The 18894-nt window shown below is 36.7% G+C and overlaps 1 long non-coding RNA gene across 1 annotated transcript; it reads right to left on the reverse strand.

Annotated features, from left to right (window-relative positions):
* Nucleotides 1-12587: 12587 nt before the first annotated feature.
* LOC128620400 (uncharacterized) lies at nucleotides 12588-13775 on the reverse strand. Its single transcript, XR_008388136.1, has 3 exons — nucleotides 13535-13775; nucleotides 13335-13390; nucleotides 12588-12746 (listed from the first exon to the last, which is right to left on the reverse strand). It is a non-coding gene; the product is annotated as an uncharacterized LOC128620400 (long non-coding RNA).
* Between the last annotated feature and the right edge of the window lie 5119 nt (nucleotides 13776-18894).

Here is an 18894-nt window from a genome sequence, read left to right on the forward strand (position 1 = left end):
GGCTTCATTTGCTGATTTATTTGTAACTGATCCCAGTCACTAGATTCATGATAAATACATGTAAATAAAGTATTAATATCGATACTATTATCTTAATTCACAACCTGTTTACAATCTGCTTTCCTTCTGAATTGAGTAAAATCATTGCCTGGCAATGATAGGGTAGATTACCCAAATCTTATCACCCAACCCTAGTATAAGTCAGTTTTCTTATCTTTTTCCACTATTGTTGGTTGCATGACTATTGTTTTTATTTTCACCAGTGTACCAGTAATTATAGAATGTAATCGACTCCTTGTATTTTACATATTTAAAGCAAAAAAAGAGAAAAGATTCAGGACATTGATATTCTAAGCTGTTATAGTTATTAGTATAGTTAAATGCTGAGAAACAATAGTAAATAATGTGCCACCATACACGGGCTATAAATTACATTTCCAGCTTCAATGCTTTTTAGGCTACACTGTTAGAAATTAAAATAAATAAATAATTGCCCCATTTAAGGATGTACCGATCCTTAAAATGGACTTGTGTGGATGACCTGGTACACTATATGGTCAAATGTTTATGGACACTTGACCATCACACCCATACAGTATGTGCTTCTTGAACATCCCCTTCCAGATTTATTCCCCCTTTGCTATTATAATAACCTCCACTCTTCTGGGAAAGCTTTCCATTAGATTTTGGAGCGTGGATGTGAGGATATGTGTTCATTCAGCCACAAGAGCATTAGTGAGATCAGGCACTGATGTCGGATGAGGAGGCCTGGGGCATATTCCAGTTTATCACAAAGGTGTTCAGTAAGGTTGAGGTCAGGGCTTTGTGTAGGTCACTCAAGTTCCTCCACTCCAACCTTGGCAAACCATGTCTTCCTGGACCTCAGTTTGTGCACAGGGGCATTGTCTTCACATCTTCATAGCTCAATAACCGGCCTTCCTTGAATGGAGGATGTGATGTATGCAGACAAACAATAAAATAGGAAAAAAGCTGTGCACACTTACTGTATAGGCTTCATATGCAGTGATATAGTGATATAGAAATGTCCCATTAAGCCTAAATGTAAAAAATAAAAGACTTTTCCCAGCATACAAATATTTTGAGACTATCAAAAGTTCATTTTATCTGCTTTCTTTACCATCTGCATCAATGTTTTTTTTTTGTTTTTTTTTTTTAGCACCGCCCGTTTTATTTTATATTTATTAAATAAAAACCTGGTGTTCTATGGCTATTATGGCATATGTAAAGCATTGATAACCAGCTCAATGATAATTCTCCATTTTAAATTTTCTGTCCAAATATGGCGATTGCCAAGGCCTGACAACTAAATAAAGGAAGCCTGTTATGCACAATACATTAAAGAAGTATTAAAACAATCCACTGAAGCCAAGTCATCAAACCAAGCACAGACTTGCATGCAGAATATCCCTTAGATAACAGTGACTTCCTGTAACCCTGTGAACTTATCAGCTGTTTAATCAGTGAGTCTCATGTTGCTGGTTTCTGCTTGGCTGGCATGAAAAAACAACAACAGTGGGGTTCGTATAAAGTGCTCATTACCTATCTTATATTTTCAAATAATTTTCTACAGTATATAAAGGGTGGGGGGGGGGGGGGCAAGTGTTCTTGGTACAGGCACTGGATCCACCGTGACCCTGACCAGGATAAAGGGCTTATTTAAAGTGAGTGACTTACAGTGTAGTGTAGTGTAAAATTACAGTTACACTACAGTGAGCAGATGATATGTTATCTGAGACAGAGTTAAAATGAACTCTTAAACACCTTACATTTTATTGTGTACATGTAATTTTATTAAGTTCCACTAAAACAAAATATCCACTTGAGTGAATTGAAGGTGCCACAAAAAAGTTGAGCAGCAGCTAGATTACAGTATCCATTAAAACCTAGTTTTACAGTTTACACATTTCATTATCCAAAAAAGCCTTGTTGTGCAGCAGCACAACAAGATTGTAATGCAAAACTGGCAATTGATAAGCCAACTTCAGACTCATGAAATAATCATTAATAGATGGATTTGTTCAAGCCATTAACACTTCTGCTTTAAAAAGCTGCTTCAGTGGTTACTTCAATATAAAGCCAAACCAGTATGGACAACATTTTTAAATAAATAACTACTTAATTAAATTAATTAAATTAATAATAATGTAATTGCTCTGCTTAAAGTTTGCTTCATTGGGAAAAATATATATATTTTTGGCTACAATAGAAGAAAAAAGGTAGTAAAATAGTAGTAAAAAGAAAACAAACACACTTTCAAACAAAATCAGGCACCCATGGTGACACCATTTTTAAAAAAAAAAAACCTTTAATGTGTACCTTTCACCTGGGATATACATGTACATGCTGGATGCATGTGCAAGGTTTACTGAAATACTGCAGGCACAGGTTATGTGATTACAAAGAGCCTAGATGAGAGAGGTACAGAATTAAATACCAAACAGAGCAGACAAAAACCCGGGATAATAATAATAATAATAATAATAATAATAATAATAATAATAATAATAATAATACACAGCAGAAGCAAGGCTTTGGATGTCATTACAAAACACTAGGAGTAAGACTTTATTTCTGGGTGTATTTCTATTTATGGGTGTGTGTGTAATTTGCCACAGGTAAGGCTGGGCACAAGTCCAGTGATTGTGAACGGCATTATGGCCCATGTGATGTGATTTGTAGCCCGCTGTAGTGCTGAGAATTATGGGAAGTGGAGTTTCTAGCTGAAGATGGGACATGATCATGCCCAAAGTTCCCAACATAAATCAAATTAAGTTAAATAAATAAGTTAAACAAAGTTGTATTCCCTCCTTATGCCGTGTTCCTGTGATAGTCTCTGGATCCACTGTGACTCTGAGCAGGACTAAGGAGTTCCGAAATTACGGCAATATGACTCACTGACTGAACTGAGAGCAGAAGTCATTCACTTTGCAAACGCTCCAGGAGTAACTAATCTTATCTACATATTTTAATGTACTACAGTATCACATTTCTTACACTGTATTTGACAACATATTTAAAGTAGATGAATAATGATATATGTTAGTAAATATATTGCATAGTACAGTATCTCTGTTGCGTAAGTGAACTTTTCTTAAACTATGCTTCATTGCAAACAATGGTTTGCCCCATAAGGCATGGATTTTTTTAACAAGAGAAATAAGACTAAACAAACATGCAAGAATATTTTTGGCTAAGGTTTTCATCCTGATAAAACCTGCAGAAATCAGACTGTGAGAATGGAATGTTCTGTCTCCCTGCCTACCACAAGATTTCTTCAACACATGACACTCCCGATACAAACAGTCCTGAGTCACGCTGCCAAGGTACTGTTTGTCTGTGTGTTACACCATGTGAACTTGCATGCCACGCCTCCTGTGTGTGTGACAGAAAATGCTCATAGTAGTATTCCTTTTGGGTGCAACCATCACTGTGCCATTAATAATACTTGGTTAGATTGTTGGGTTATTATTATTATTTTTTTTGCTTCTGTTAAACTTTGCAAAGGATACAGACAGGGATCACTGGGAAATCATTTTTTTCCCCACAGCAGATTTGAGTTAGATCCCAGAGACAATCTGTGAGACAATCTGTGATCCAAACACCTTAACCCCCATTGTGTATAAGCACTGTGCTTATAAAAGCATGCCGAAATGAATTAAACATGTAAATATTCCTGTATGACTAGGTTGTAAAATTTAAATACCTGAAGGTGTATCACAGTAAGGCAGTGTTTGGGTTTAATCCAGCACCAATACATATTTCAACACATCAGTAGCCAGAACCAGTATGTTAAACTTAGATCTCCTCAGAAAGGTTAACATCTAGCTGTAAGCTGTAGCATTAGAAAATTTTGACTCCTTTGCTACAGTGATATGGGAGATATCGGAAAATTAAAGGCTTTTCTACGTTCTCAGCTAAATCAGCAGTCAGACGTAGTGCAAATGAAATTCACCTGGTGGTAAAGCCAATTTACTGAAGGATGAGTTATTTCTTATAGAGTTTAAGTGGCATAGCAAACGTTCTGTAAGTACACTGACACTACATTAATGATCGGTTTCATGTTTTCTTGAAACATAATAAACAACAAAAAAAAGGCCACTTATCTTAACTGGGTCAGTATGATGTAGAAAAGAAAAATAAAAATAAATAAATAAAAAAAAAATATATCTCCATTGAATTGACCTGGAATCAATCCTGAAAGAGAAAATTGGAAAGGTACTCCAAATTACATCATGTTTTAACAATTTGCAGGAATAAATGTATATAAAAAGTTAAAGGAATGGCATGTGTTTTTAGGAAAGGTTCAACCTGAACTCACAGGAGGGTTGGACAGGGCTAGGCATGCCTTGTATGAGAAATGAGTCATAATACACCAGTTGTATTACTAAATTAAATAGATGAACCAACTGGATTTTTCTAAGGTTGCAGAGATAACGTCATCTAACTCTTTATAATTTTGGTGCCCAACCCTGGTTCCCTTAAAGGTTCTTTTTAGAAACCTACAACAGAGGGTATCCATGTAGAACCACTTTAGAAAGCTAACATCCTTACCCATCAAGCCATTTAAGCATGCAATTCAAATAATTCCTTATCTGAGTATACCAAAGCCACATATGTTGTTACAGCCTTGCAAAAATCTACAAGGTCTAGAACCATTTATGGTTTCTTGATTCATATAACAGGTCTATGTAGAATTCTACAAGTGTTTCCAGATCCAAGAGTCATCCAAATAGACCTCATTGATAAAGCTAAAACATATCGTTGTTTAAACAGAGGAGATGTTTAAACTGAGGAAACGTACCATTTAAAGGAAAAAATAAGGTAATTTTGAATTTGATGGCCAAACATGTCTCAAAAAAGTTGGGACGGGGGCAACAAAAGGCTGGAAAAGTAAGTGTTACTAAAAAGAAACAGCTTAAGGTTAATTGGCAACAGATCAGTAACATGATTGGGTGTAAAAAAGAGTGTCTTAGTGTCTTAGAGAGTCTTTCAGAAGTAAAGATGGGCAGAGGTTCACCCATCTGCAAAAAACTGCATCTACACTTTGTGGAACAATTTCAGAATAATGTTCCTCAACATAAAATTGCGAAGACTTTGAATCCAGAAGTTGAATTTTTTTCCAGGAACAGCACACTATTTCTCTTTATACCACAGAAATACGACAATGGTTACAATTTTTATTTAACAAACAATGACACATCATATTGTATCCATTTATAGTTATGTTTAATGTTTTGAAACATCACGTTAGATCCCATCACTTAGAACTTTTTTCTTGCTCTTTTCATTTTACTGAGAAACCTGAAAGTACAAAAGCCTCTGATGTTTTGACTTTAGCTCAGACTGTGTGGAATGTAGAACCAAATCCAATTAAACAGTAAATTAACCACAAATATAAATTCCAGCGACCCCTGTAGCACATATTTATTTAATGAAGATAATCCAGATATTTAACTATTAGGCTCACTATTAAAATGTGTATAATAATATTCTGATTATGTATTGGTGCCATAGAGTGTAACACTTTTAACATGCAGTTTTGGTTTCCTGAACTTTCCACTCACAGAAGAGATTAGGTTCAAGTTAACATTATTTATAGCTCTATTTGTTTTTAAGTTATTGAGGTTTGGATTTATTTTGACTTGGCTGGACGTGTGCAATTTATGTTGCAATGACCTTGTTTTCTAATTGGAAAGACATTTGAACAGTGATTATGTTCAGCCATCCTTGAGTATCATATGTGATTTAAACCCCATGCATGTAATAAACACCACATTGAGTGTGTAGATTATTATTATTATTATTATTATTATTATTATTATTATTAGGGACCAAGCTCCGGAGGTGCATTGGCGCCTATTGTATCTGTTAGTTTACTTCTCTTCTTCTTATTATTAAACTGCTTCTTCTTCCCCAATGGGAGTCTATGGCAGCCTTATGAAAAATTATTAAATTTTGCAGACTCCTAGATATGACAATGAATTGTAACTGGACCAATTATGGGCTTTCTACAACAGCTCAACTCAACAGCACCACCACTATTTTAAAAATTCACTTTTCAAATTGTTATAATTGTTGAACACTTTGGATTCTGATATTCATATTTGTTTAAAAGTTATGATCCAGTAAAATATTTTAAATGGTTAGAATTGTTGAACACTTTGTCCTAGAGAAAAGAAATTTAGCTCATCAGATTACTCTCCTCATGTTGATCACAATCCATATCTCACATTAAGACTCCACCCATTACAGTAGTCACCTTTTTGAAATGTACTGTATTCAGTTTTTTCGCTACTACTCATTCAAATTTTGTCCAATCCTTACCAACATTGTCTCAGATGATCAGTGGACAAAGCCGAACAAAAATGACTGAACAGAATTTTGATATTCATATTTGTTCAGCATTGCAGTAACCTTTCTACCTCTTGGCATACAAATAAATGCCTCTGTTCCATTAATTTCCTGTTCAATCTTATTCTCAGCCGTGCTTCTGAACGGAATCTTTTATTCATTCATGTACATTCTATGTCTCCTCTTTTATTATTATTATTATTATTATTATTATTATTATTATTATTATTATTATTATTATTATTATCCATTTAATGAAGCTTTATAAACGGACTTACCACCCATGGCTAATTACCATAAACTATTTTTTGAGGGTTGGCTTTTTAGGCATTAGCACAAAACATTCAGCAGCAGAGTTAAAATATTTATCGATGTAAAGCTATAAAAACAGGATATTAAGAACCTGCATTAACAGTGATCTAAAACTATGTTAAGGTGATGTCTTTCCAATTAGCTAATGAGCGGCATACAGTGTCACTGACATGTTAGTGTGTGTGTATATGTGTGTTAGTGAAAAACTTCTTGGCTTGTATCTGACAAAATAGTAGTAAAATGTGGTAGGGTGCAGGTTATTAGGAATCCAAAAGACAAAGAACACAATCATTAAATAGCAGAAAGGCAAACCACTGAGACTTTGCACTGAGATGTAAACAACGATCAGACAGGTAGCAACACATCTCTCATCATTGTTTTAAAGCTACACCCATACACTGGCAAAGATAAGGGTTTATATTTCAGACTGGAAAACATGCACACACTGGTCAGGAATGGTAGAAAAAAAAAAAAAAAAAAAGCCTGGAAAGAAAAGCGACACAGCTTATGAATGAACTGCTTTTAGATAGTTGAGGACACATGCTGTGATGTTTGACTTGTTTGCAAGTTCAAATGTCTGTGAGCTCCATTAATATAATTCAACTTTATTTGAATTTTGTCACAAATCAGCTTTTTACAGAAATCTGGATGTAGATTTAGATCTCTAATGAAAGCACCAGAGATGACAATGATAAGGGAAAACTCCCTCAGACCAAACAAGGAAGAAATCTTGAGAGGAACCAGAGTCAAACGGGAATTTTTAATGGGTTTTCCCCAGGAGGACAAACGAACAAATCCGTAACAGTGCTTGATTTAATCTCATTTTCTGAAAGGGAAATGACTGACTGTAATCTACAAACATGAGCAAAACGTTATACCGTCCGCCATAGCTTATCAGTGTTATGGAAGTCATCATCTTGATATGTATTTACCTTAGCAGAGTTTGCTGTCATGACCAAAATTCTTGGTGATCTAGTTTAAAAAAAAAAAAAAAAAAAGACCTGTTCTCCTCTAGAGTCAGAAAGTGAGTAGAGAAAAAAATCATCATCAAGCCCTTGTACCCAGGCCATCACATTGGGCAGTTGTAGCTCGGTGGTTAAGACATTGGACTAATGATCAGAAGGTTGTGCTGGCCAGTCTCATTTGTATAAATGAGATAAATATACTGTAAGTCCCTCTGGATAAGGGTGTCTGTCAGATGCTATAAATGTGAACTCATTCCCTGCAGCAGGTCAATATGCATCAAAACCATACACTGGAAAAGCTTCTTAACATCTGCAGCCATACTTACACATACTTAATTATGTAAGAAACATGATGACTGTGTCACGCACATCATTGTGTTTCTTGTTTTAGATGTGGAATAACGTTGTGTGCAATATCTATTTCTCCTCTCAGCAGTACTTACAGTGTAAAAGTTGTATATCATACCCACTTCTGTTTATATCAAACTCGCTTTATTTTACCTTTACCTATGACTATTGTCCCAGCATGTTATTGTGTAAGGTCTATAAGCACAGTGAAACAACTTAGCTAAATTCCTTGACTAATCAAACACAAATAAAACATTTGCTAATCAAACATGATTCTGATTATTGTAATTTCACAAAATGACCCCTCCTCCAAAAGATAGTACGAATGTATTAGAATGCGGATAGTTAATGCGGATGATAATCCAGTTCCATTAGGCCTATATTGAGGTGAAATTTAAAAATATAAACTTTTTATATTTTATGGTAATATATTATTACCATCTTCAAAAAACAGCTAAAGACCATCCTCTTCCATGAACACCTAACCAACTCATAAAAAAACAACAAAAAAAAAAAACATGCACTTACACCTCTACTCTGCACTTTGCTTCTTCTGGAATTCAATTAATAGATCTTGTATGGTAGCACTACTTGTATTGTTCTCTGCTTGATATATCGCTTTGCTTGTATCTTTCTCATTTGTAAGTCGCTTTGGATAAAAGCGTCTGCTAAGTGAATAAATGTAAATGTAAATTATACTTATTAAACTCATACATTACTTGTACATAATAATCCCCATAGTGCCTATTTTGGAAGTCGTTTTTATCATGAAAGAAAATAAAATCAATGGGCCTCATTCATGAAAATTTCGTAAATATATGAGTAAATTCTGAGTAATTTCCATGCAAAATGGACCTTCCAGAAAACTCCTCAGGATTCACAAACACTTCGTAAACCTCACATTTGATAGTTAAATGTGTGCATGTGAATTCCAATCATTCGTAAATAGGGAGCACGTGCATGCTCATTCACATTTAGCATAATCCCCACACATGAATTTCAACTGATAACCACGAGGATGTTAACACATAGTGTTATTTCAACATGAATGTGGATTTCAACATGTCGACACAAAATAGATTAAAGAAGAATTTTTTTTTTAGATGCAGAAATAGATGTTTTATTGGCTGAAGATTTTATTTTCAAGTGTACACAATGGCATATCTGGTATGTCATGGTATATCAAATATACATATAAAACATTCAAATATTTATATTACAGGTCATTCCACACCTGCAGCTGCATTAATGATCTGTCTCAGTACAACTGCCTCACAGGAAGTGACAGCTTGAAATGGACTGACATTAATGAGCAAGTGCTGATTATCATAACAGATGGTCGTCTGATATACAGGTGCACAATGCTCAAGAGAGACACATCTGTCTCACTCTCTCACCACTTACTCACCACTGACTCACACAAGCATGTTGAAGCAGAGAGAACTAGCACAAACATGAGTGCCTGTCTGTTTTTTCTATCTTTTGATGCCTATTTAAGCCAAGTTTGTCGAACACGGATATGAAAAATTAAATGGACCAATATACAAAAAAAAAACAACAAAAAAAAAACACCACTCATCCTAGTTTTATTTGTGAGCACTGTTAGAATAAGGGGGTGAATTACTTTTTGCAATAATGTTCTCTTGCTTATTCAAGGTTTTGATCATATCTCATGTGGAATGAATGAGCTACAGCTTTTCACTTATACAGTACAATGCTGGACCCTTTCTCAGGGGTAATGATTGTGAGATTAGAAAGTGCTATATTTATGGATTTTAGGCAACATAGACTTTTTTAGCTACATTAGCCTTACATTATCTCCAGTGGGAAGCTAAAGAAGGAAATTTGGAGTAGGTGGAAAATTGAGTTCTTGATTTATATTCACTCTCCAGCAGATGAGTGACCTTCTTCAGCTGGTTACTTTAGCATATCCAGCCTTTTATACCAATGTTAAAGGCAACTTTTACAAAATTACTTGTAATATTTCTTGTTGTCTGTGGAAGAATGCCAACACCAAAACAAAGATGTATTCTCACAAAGTCAGGTTTGTATCTGAATATATGTTTATTTAACATTTTAAACATTTTTCATCACTGTACATACAGTTGCAATCAACATTTTTCAACCCCCATTGCAAAGCAAGTTTATTGTCAAAATTTAAAGACTCTCAGCTGTTTGCAATGAAGAAATCAAACAAAAGCAACTACTTCCCCAAATTCAACTGAAAAGGCAACTTATAATGATTTCTCCAGTTTCAAAATTATTCAACCCCCTGAATAGAATCCCTCACAACAGCACAAATATGCAAAACAGGTGTTGTCTCAAGCACACCTGATGCTAAACTAATCAAAGCCTTCATTAATTGCACCAGGTGTGCTTGAGCTGGAGCACATGAAATACCTGAACTGGCTAGGGATAGAAAATTCAAGAAATACCTGAACTGGCTAGGGGTAGAAAGTCATGAAATACCTGGACGGGGAAGTAAAAGGAAGCTATCAATGGCTGCAACCAGATTTCTGAGAAGGCAGGTTGTGAAAAACCCTCGAGTGACTGCAAAAGACCTGCAGCAAGATTCGGTGGCAACAGGCACTGAGATTTCAGTGAGCACAATAAGGTGCGTACTAAATGCAGAAGGTTTCCATGCCAGTACTCTAACGCGTACACCACTACTGACCCAACAGCACAAGAAAAGTCAACTAAAAGTCATATAAATAAGCTACAGAAGTTTTGGGATTCTGTTCTGTGGAGCGATGAAACAAAACTCTCGAACTTTGCATCCTCTGGCACTGGAAACCTGCAGTGTGTGGAAGGCAAGATGGATTTATTGAAGTATCAGGAAATCCTAGGAGAAAATGTCATGCCATCTGTGAGGAAACTGAAGCTTGGGCGTCAGTGGACCTTCCAACTGGACAATGATCCCAAGCATACCACAAATTCCACCAAGGCACGGTTGCAGAAGAAGTCTTGGAAGATTCTACAGGGCCATCACAGTCACCTGACTTCAATCGCATAGAAAATCTCTGGTGGGATTTGAAGAAGGCGGTTGCAGCATGCAAACCGAAGAACATTACTGAACTGGAGGCCATTGCTCATGAGGAATGGGATAAGATTCCTCAGGAACACTACCAGAAGCTCTGCATCTCGTTTACAGCAGGTCATAACAGCAAAAGGAGCTCTACTAAGTACTAAAGATGCTTGCCATGAAAGGATTGAATAATTTTGAAACTGGAGAAATCATTATACGTTGCATTTTCAGTTGAATTTGCGGAAACCACTTGAAGCTGGTTGTGTTGAACTATTTCAATTGCTTTTGTTTGATTTGTTCATTGCAAACAGCTGAAAGTCTTTAAATTTCGACAATAAACCTGACAATAAAACTGTACATATAAAACATTCAAACAGTTATATTACATATATTAAATTTCACAGTCATTTCACAGCTTTAGTTGCACTATTATCTGTATCAGTACAATGACCTCACAGGAAGTGAAAGACCCTCATAGCTTGCAATAGGCTGACCTTGATAAAGTGCTGATGTTCATTATCATAACAAATACTCATTGGTATACAGGTGCACAGTGCTTGAAACAAACAATTCTGTCTCGCTATCTCACCACTGACTCACTACTGACTCACACAGGCATATTGGAGTGGAGAGAACTAGCACAAACATGGCTGTCTGTCTGACTTTTCTCCCACTTAATTCCTTTTCAGGCAAAAATCATCAAACACGGATGATGATGAAAATTAGAAGGGTCCAACATGCAGACACCCCACCACCCATGCTAGTTTAATTTGTTAGCACTGTTAGAATTAGGAAACAAATTGCTTTTCAGAATACTGTTTTCTTGCCTACTCAAAGTTTTGCTCATATTCTCAGAGGAAGTATGCGAGCTAAGACTTCCTGGACCCTTTCTCAGGGGCAATGATTGGGGACTTTGAAAGTTCTGGGGCCTCAAGGGTTTTTTCTCAACTGAGTATGCGTCTTCTGAGTTCAAGTCCTTCACAAGGATTCGATAGTTTTGTCCACCATTGCTGTCCCACAGAAGCATGTTGCCAGATCCAGGCCGGAAGGACACGCAGAACTCCAGACGATCCTGAAAATTAGGGCAGGAAGGGACTGGAATGTTAAAGACAAACAGCTCTGTCTCAGAGCGTCCATTCTTCTGATGGATAGGGGTACATGGTACATCCTGGTGGCTCTTCCATGAGTCGTACGTGATGCGAACATGCACAGCTTTCTTGGGACTTATATTGCAGACCCTCACCTTTCCGAACAATGATCCATAGATCAAGCTGCAGCTCTCCAGACGCACCAGAGATTTAGCCAGACTTTCAAGGAATGATGGTAAATCAGCAGAAGGCTGATTGAACCCCAACCGGAGATGAGGCTTCTTACTTTGCACAGACAAATCAGTCTTTATCTTGGCAGGTGGAGAAAGCTCCTCTTCATAGGATACTGGGGGATCTGAATTGAATATCCGCACTGCAGTAAGGGCCAGTCCTTTAGCGTCTGCAAATACCACTCGTTTTTTCTTCTTGCGTGTCCCACAAGAGTTCCTGCAGCTTAGGGCACTCACTGGAGAGGCAGGAATCTGTGAGGCTCTAGCAGCTCTGGATTGCAGAGAATCACATGTGCTAGGTCGAGTAAGAGCATGGTGGGATCTAAGTGTGGACATTCTCAAAAGTTCTCTAACTGGAGGACGGCGATTCATGGACATATGCATGGCCAGGTCCACTGGCATGACTCTGATTATGGAAGAAAACAAAGATATTAGACCAACCAATTCATTTATTGTTTCACATATTGTTCTCAATCATCAAAAGAAAGCAAATACTCATACCAATACTATTCCATCAACATTTGTTTATCTGTTTTAACAGCTTTCTTTAACTTGGAGCTGAAATCCAGGAGGCTTATATAAAAATGGAACTATTCTCAGTTGATTTTGTGTATATTCTTGAAATTATTCATACCATTTCCTTCTTTTCTACCTATAAACCATTACTGAATATCTTTTGCACTCAACTTTATGTGAGTTATAGCAGGTAAACTGTCCTAGTTGCCAAGCGCCTGAGGGTAACAGCTACGTAGATAGTGTTTCCCTTGATATGTGTCTGATAAGAAGTATAAAGCGCTATTGATGAGTTAAATCAGGAATGTCAGAGCAGGGAAGCAAAACAGTGCTCTTGTTCAGCATGCAGAATGAACAGAAATGAATAATTATGATAATAATAATTCCTTACATTTATATAGTGCGTTTCTAGACACTCAAAGCACTTTACATTGTATGAAGGGGAAATTGGTATAATATTTCATAAAACTGATGGACTTACTTGGCAGCGTTCATTACTGCGTCAGCAAAGTCAGTGTGCTTTCAGTGAAGAGTACACTGAAAAGAAAATTCAACAAGTAAATCTCACTGTGCTGCAGGAACATTGAAAAGTCAAAAATACATTGCTGTGTTGCTCTACATAAAACATTAACCAAAGCCAATAAGATAATCACAAATAAAAAGAAAGTGTAAACAACTCACCCAAAATACCTTGCTGTTGAACAGCAGCTTTGCTTTATTCGCAACAAAGTCTTCTGAATTGGACTTGTGTCTTTACCCTGTAAATCCTATAAAAACACTACCACATGAGCCCTCCAGCGCACTGCTTTGTATTGTCTGAAAGTGTCACTGACTGTGCCACATAATTATAGGTGTTTCTCAATGAGCTGCAATGCCTACAGAGAGGAACGGCATTGTAACTCCACCCTTTAAAAGAGTTTAGATCATGCTGAAATGTTGCGAAATATATCTGCCAATATACACATATTTTATCCCTTACAACCTGTGACTTAAAAGATTGAAATATAATTTAACTGTACTTAGTGACAATGTAGTCAATTAAAATTCATACATTCATGAATTAAAAAAATTATATAGTCCTCAATCTGCAGCAACATGAAAATGGTAAATGATCTGCACTTATATAGTGCCTTTTAACCTTAGCAGTTCTACAAAGCACTTTACACTGTTTTTCATTCACACACACACACACACCAATGGCAGCTACCATTCAAGGTCCTTGCCTGCCATCAGGAGCAACTTTGGGTTCAGTGTCTTGCCCAAGGCATGTTGAGGCCGAGGATTGAACCATCAACCATGTGATTAGCGGACAACCCGCTCTACCACCTGAGCCACAGCCGCCCCAGATTAGTGTAGATTGTGTGATCATACTAAATAATGAATGTACGTTTTTTATAATGTGTTTTATATATAAAGGATCTATAGAACAGCATAAAATAGACACAATTACTATGTGTTTATATATGTGACAATTTCTATACTGCATGTTGCACCAAAATATAATGCATTCCATGTAGTAAACTCTTAGAAAAAGAGTTCATCAAAAGATTTTGGAGTAGAACTTTGGATACGTACAGGTTCTTATCTTCTTAAAAGGGTTCTGGTTTGGAACCCTTTCTAATAAGAAAACAATATTATTCGATTTTTACATAGAACATGTAAGGGGATTCCCTAAAGGGACAATTTAGGAATCTTAGGGTGGGTTGCACCAATAAGGATTATTCTTAAATCTAGATTAAATCAAGGCCTATCTGTTGCACCAAACTTTAATCCTTGTATAAAAATAAGCAGGCTCACATTTAAACCATCACGTTAATCCTGGATTTAATTTCACAATAAACCTGGATTAACCATAATCTTGTTGCTCCATCACTTTAAACTCAGATTTTAATTTTTTTTTTAATTTAAATTTTTTCATTTTCTCCACCTGTATCAGTTATGCGAATGAGCAGTTAATAAGGGCAGTTGAATTTTTTTAGTTCAGTTGAAGTTTAAAGTTAACGATAGCCTTGTTGTCACTCCAGTGGAAGTGAAAGAGTTACACTGTTGCTGTTTAGTTACACTGGAGAATTCATATATTTCCACGTTTATGAAATCCGCATGCACTGCCACAATGTTGTCAATGGCGAATCCATCATGATGGAGAAAATGAATCGTAAATGGAGGTTTTAATCGCAGGTTAGAATTATTATCCCCGATTTGTTAATCTGTGTTTAAAATTCAGTGGTGCAACACAACTCGATTTAAAATAAAACCCAGATCAACAAATCCTAGATTAGCTCTAAACTGTGCTTAATTTAATCCTTATTGGTGCAACCCACCCTTAATCTTCTTTTATTTTCGTTAGTAGTATGAAATATTATAGTATATCATTGTGTAGTAGAGTATAGTTTAATATTGTATAGTATAGTACAATGGTAATGGTTAAAGACATTCATTCCTGTAATGTAGACATATCTGTGGAGAATGTGGTATAGGGGCCTTTAAGAGTCACTGGGTGATATCATTGCACTTTCGAGTGATGTAATGCATGCTAGAGTGATTAGGAAGCCACGAAGGGGACATGCTCTCTGTGTAGTGGCTTCCAGGTGAATAATCAGACATCATCCATTGACAAATAAATGTAAAAGTTGAATTTCCTGTTCATATGTGTATTGCGTAAGACGTTGATCTATCTGTAGTGATTTGGATGCTGATGCAGGATTGCGTGGCTGTGTGAGTGTTAGCACAGTGAGCCAAGCTATCTTATCAGGTCAGTTTGACTAACAAGTACATTAAATCTAAATGCCTCAGTTGTGTTATTTGTCAACTGTTCATTTATTTATTTATTTATTTGTGTATTTCTTTTCATTTGTTCATGCCAAAATGAGGCCGTGTAAAATGAGTTCAGTGATGATAATATCAGGTTATTCCTGTAAGACATGCAAGTGAGGCATGTTCTCATGGTGTGACTGGTCTACCAGGATGTGTAGAGTTTAACACACTCTTCAGTAGTGAGTGGAATCCGCACTATGACATTTTTAAAGTATATTTTATTTTAAATGGTATTCTAGTCTTATTGTTTGTGGAATTTTAAGGCATTGTTTAGTGTACTCTTTATTGGCTTTCAATTGGTTTCAACTATCTACTATTTATTTTTGCCACTTTTACCCTTTTGTTTATTAAACTCCTGCACCTGGGTTCAGTAATCCCCTTGTCATTCTTTGGTCTTTTCCCTACCTGACAGTAAGAAAATTTCATCTTTAAAATGAAATTATAGATGATGCTATGGTGTAGTATAATCATCTGGATTCAACATTTCTTATAGACAGCATATAAATTATTATAAATTATGCCAATCTAGTTCCATTTCATGTTAGTTTATTTGAAAACCACACCAGCTTTGCAAAATTCTCCATTCAAGCTTTCATTAATTGTATGAATGAAATGCTTTTGGAGGAATTTCGAGCATATCTACGGTCGGATTCCACTTGCCATCCAGAGTTTTGAAAACAGTTTTATGTTTGTTGGTAATTTCCCCTGAAAGATTTTAGCCAGTTATAACAATGACCATTTACATTAAAGTCTTAAAGGCAAATGGCCCAAAAACAGAGTGTTTCAGTCATACGGTCTGAAGCAGGGTGGGATATGTCCATGTGTTATTCAATTTAGACAGGTTCACTTGGTAAATAAATTCGTCAATCAGAGTCTCTAGTTAGTTAATACTAGTTACTAGAATGTTAATATTAAGTTATTCATTTCTTCCTGTGTTGTCATTCATTAATGACGGATTCTATTCGGCATTCTAAAGTGTTACCTGAGAAGTTAAAGGATGAAATTTGGAGTAGGTGGAAAACTGAGTCAAGTTTATTTTTATTCACAGTCCAGCAGAAGACTGGGTGATCTTCTTGAGTTGGTAACTTTTGCATCTCCAGCATTTTAAACCAGCAATAAAGGCAACTTTACAAATTTTATCATCACATGTTTTATTGTCTGTGGACGAATGCTAGCACCAAATGAATATTTCTTCTCAGAAAGTTATGTTTGTGTCAGAATACAGGTTTAATTGAGCTTTTAATATTCATCAGTCATAAATAAATAGACAAAGATTACACAACTTTCAAACAGTTATATTACATGAGTCATTTCACAGCTGCAGCTGCATTAATTATCTGTCTCAGTACAACAATCTCACAGGAAGTGAAAGACCCTCAGAACAGATACTCATCTGATATACAGGCGGACAATGCTTGAGAGAGACATCTGTCTCGCTATCTCACCACTGACTCACACAGGCAAGTTGGAATGGAGAAAACTAACACAAACATGACTGTCCATCTGTTTTTCTTCTATCTCGATATCTGTTTAAGGGAAAATTCACCCAACATGGATGATGATGATGAAAATCATAAGGGACCAATATTCACAAAACCCACCACTCATGCTAGAATTGTTTGTCAACATTGTTGGAATCATGGGGTGAATCATTTTTTGGGATACTGTTCTCTTGCCTACTCAAGGTCTTCATTATATTCTCAAAGTAAGTGAGTGAGCTAAGACTTGCTGACTTACACAAAGCTGGACCATTTCTCAAGGGGCAATGACTGGGGCTTTGAGAGTTCTGGGCCATTTTTTTCTCAACCGCGGATGCTTCTTCTGAGTTCATGTCCTCCACAAGGATTCAATAGTTTCATCCATTGTTGCTGTCAGAGTGAAGCGTGTTGTGAGATCAAGAACGGAATGTCACACAGAACTCCAGATGATCCTGTACATTAGGACAGGACGTGAGAAGAACGTTAAAGACAGACCTGTCTCTGCGCTCCCTTTCAGGCACATATACATGATCAGGTCCACTGCCATGACTCTGATTAGGAAAACATAAAAAGATATTAGAACAATCTCACACTGAAGGGTAAAGCGGCTATAATTATTTGGGTTAAATTAAACCATTCTTTGGTTTACAATTCCACCCATCCATCTTCTATACCGCTTATCCTTTTCAGGGTCACAGGGAACCTGGAGCCTATCCCAGGGAGCATCGGGCACAAGGCGGGGTACAGCCTGGATAGGGTGCCAATCCATCGCAGGGCACAATCACATACACATTCACACACCCATTACTATGGACACTTTGGACATGCCAATCAGCCTACTATGCATGTCTTTGGACTGGGGAGGAAACCGGAGTACCCGCAGCATGGAGAGAACATACAAACTCCACACACACACAGGGCTACGGTGGGAATCGAACCCCCAACCCTGGAGGTGTGAGGCGAATGTGCTAACCACTAAGCCACCGTGCTTATTTTTAACCAACGCAGGGACATGGTGGTTTAGTGGTTAGCACGTCTGCCTCACACCTCTAGGGCTGGGAGTCCAAATCCCACCTCTGACCTGTGTGTGCAGAGTTTGCATGTTCTCCATGTGCTTCAGGGGTTTCCTCCCCCAGTCCAAAGACATATATTGTAGGCTGATTGGCATTTCCAAATTGGCTTTAGTGTGTGCACTTGTGCCCTGCAATGGGTTGGTACCCTTTCCAGGGTGTCCCCTGCTTTATTGCCCCGAGTTCCCTGAGATAGGTTCCCTCACGAGCCTGTGTAGGATAAGCAGTATGGAAAATGGATGGATGGATTTTTATAGAAAGCAAATTAAATTTCATCAATAAGAAGAATATGTGAGCTACTTACCCAATGCCTTTCCTGTTCACCGACAACTTTGTTTTGGTCTCAATGAGTTTGTTTGAATTAAACGTGTGTCTTTACATTATATGTCCTATCAAAACAATATTACATGTGCCAGCTAGCAGAGTGCTTTGTATTGTCAGAAACCATCACACATGCCACATGTTTATGGGTGTTTCTCGAGTTACAATGCATACGTGCATGCACTCCACCCTGTAGAAGAGTTTAAAGAATGTTTTCACCAGAAGGTAAATGTATCTTGTCATGCTGAAATGTTGCCAGGTTACCAAAAATAAATAAATACATAAATAAATAAAAATCTGCCGATAAAGATATATTTTATTATTTAACACATCGTAAAAAGATTAAATTATGGTTTAA

The sequence above is a fragment of the Ictalurus furcatus genome, chromosome 16 (genome assembly GCF_023375685.1).
Source record: "Ictalurus furcatus strain D&B chromosome 16, Billie_1.0, whole genome shotgun sequence".
NCBI lineage: Eukaryota > Metazoa > Chordata > Actinopteri > Siluriformes > Ictaluridae > Ictalurus > Ictalurus furcatus.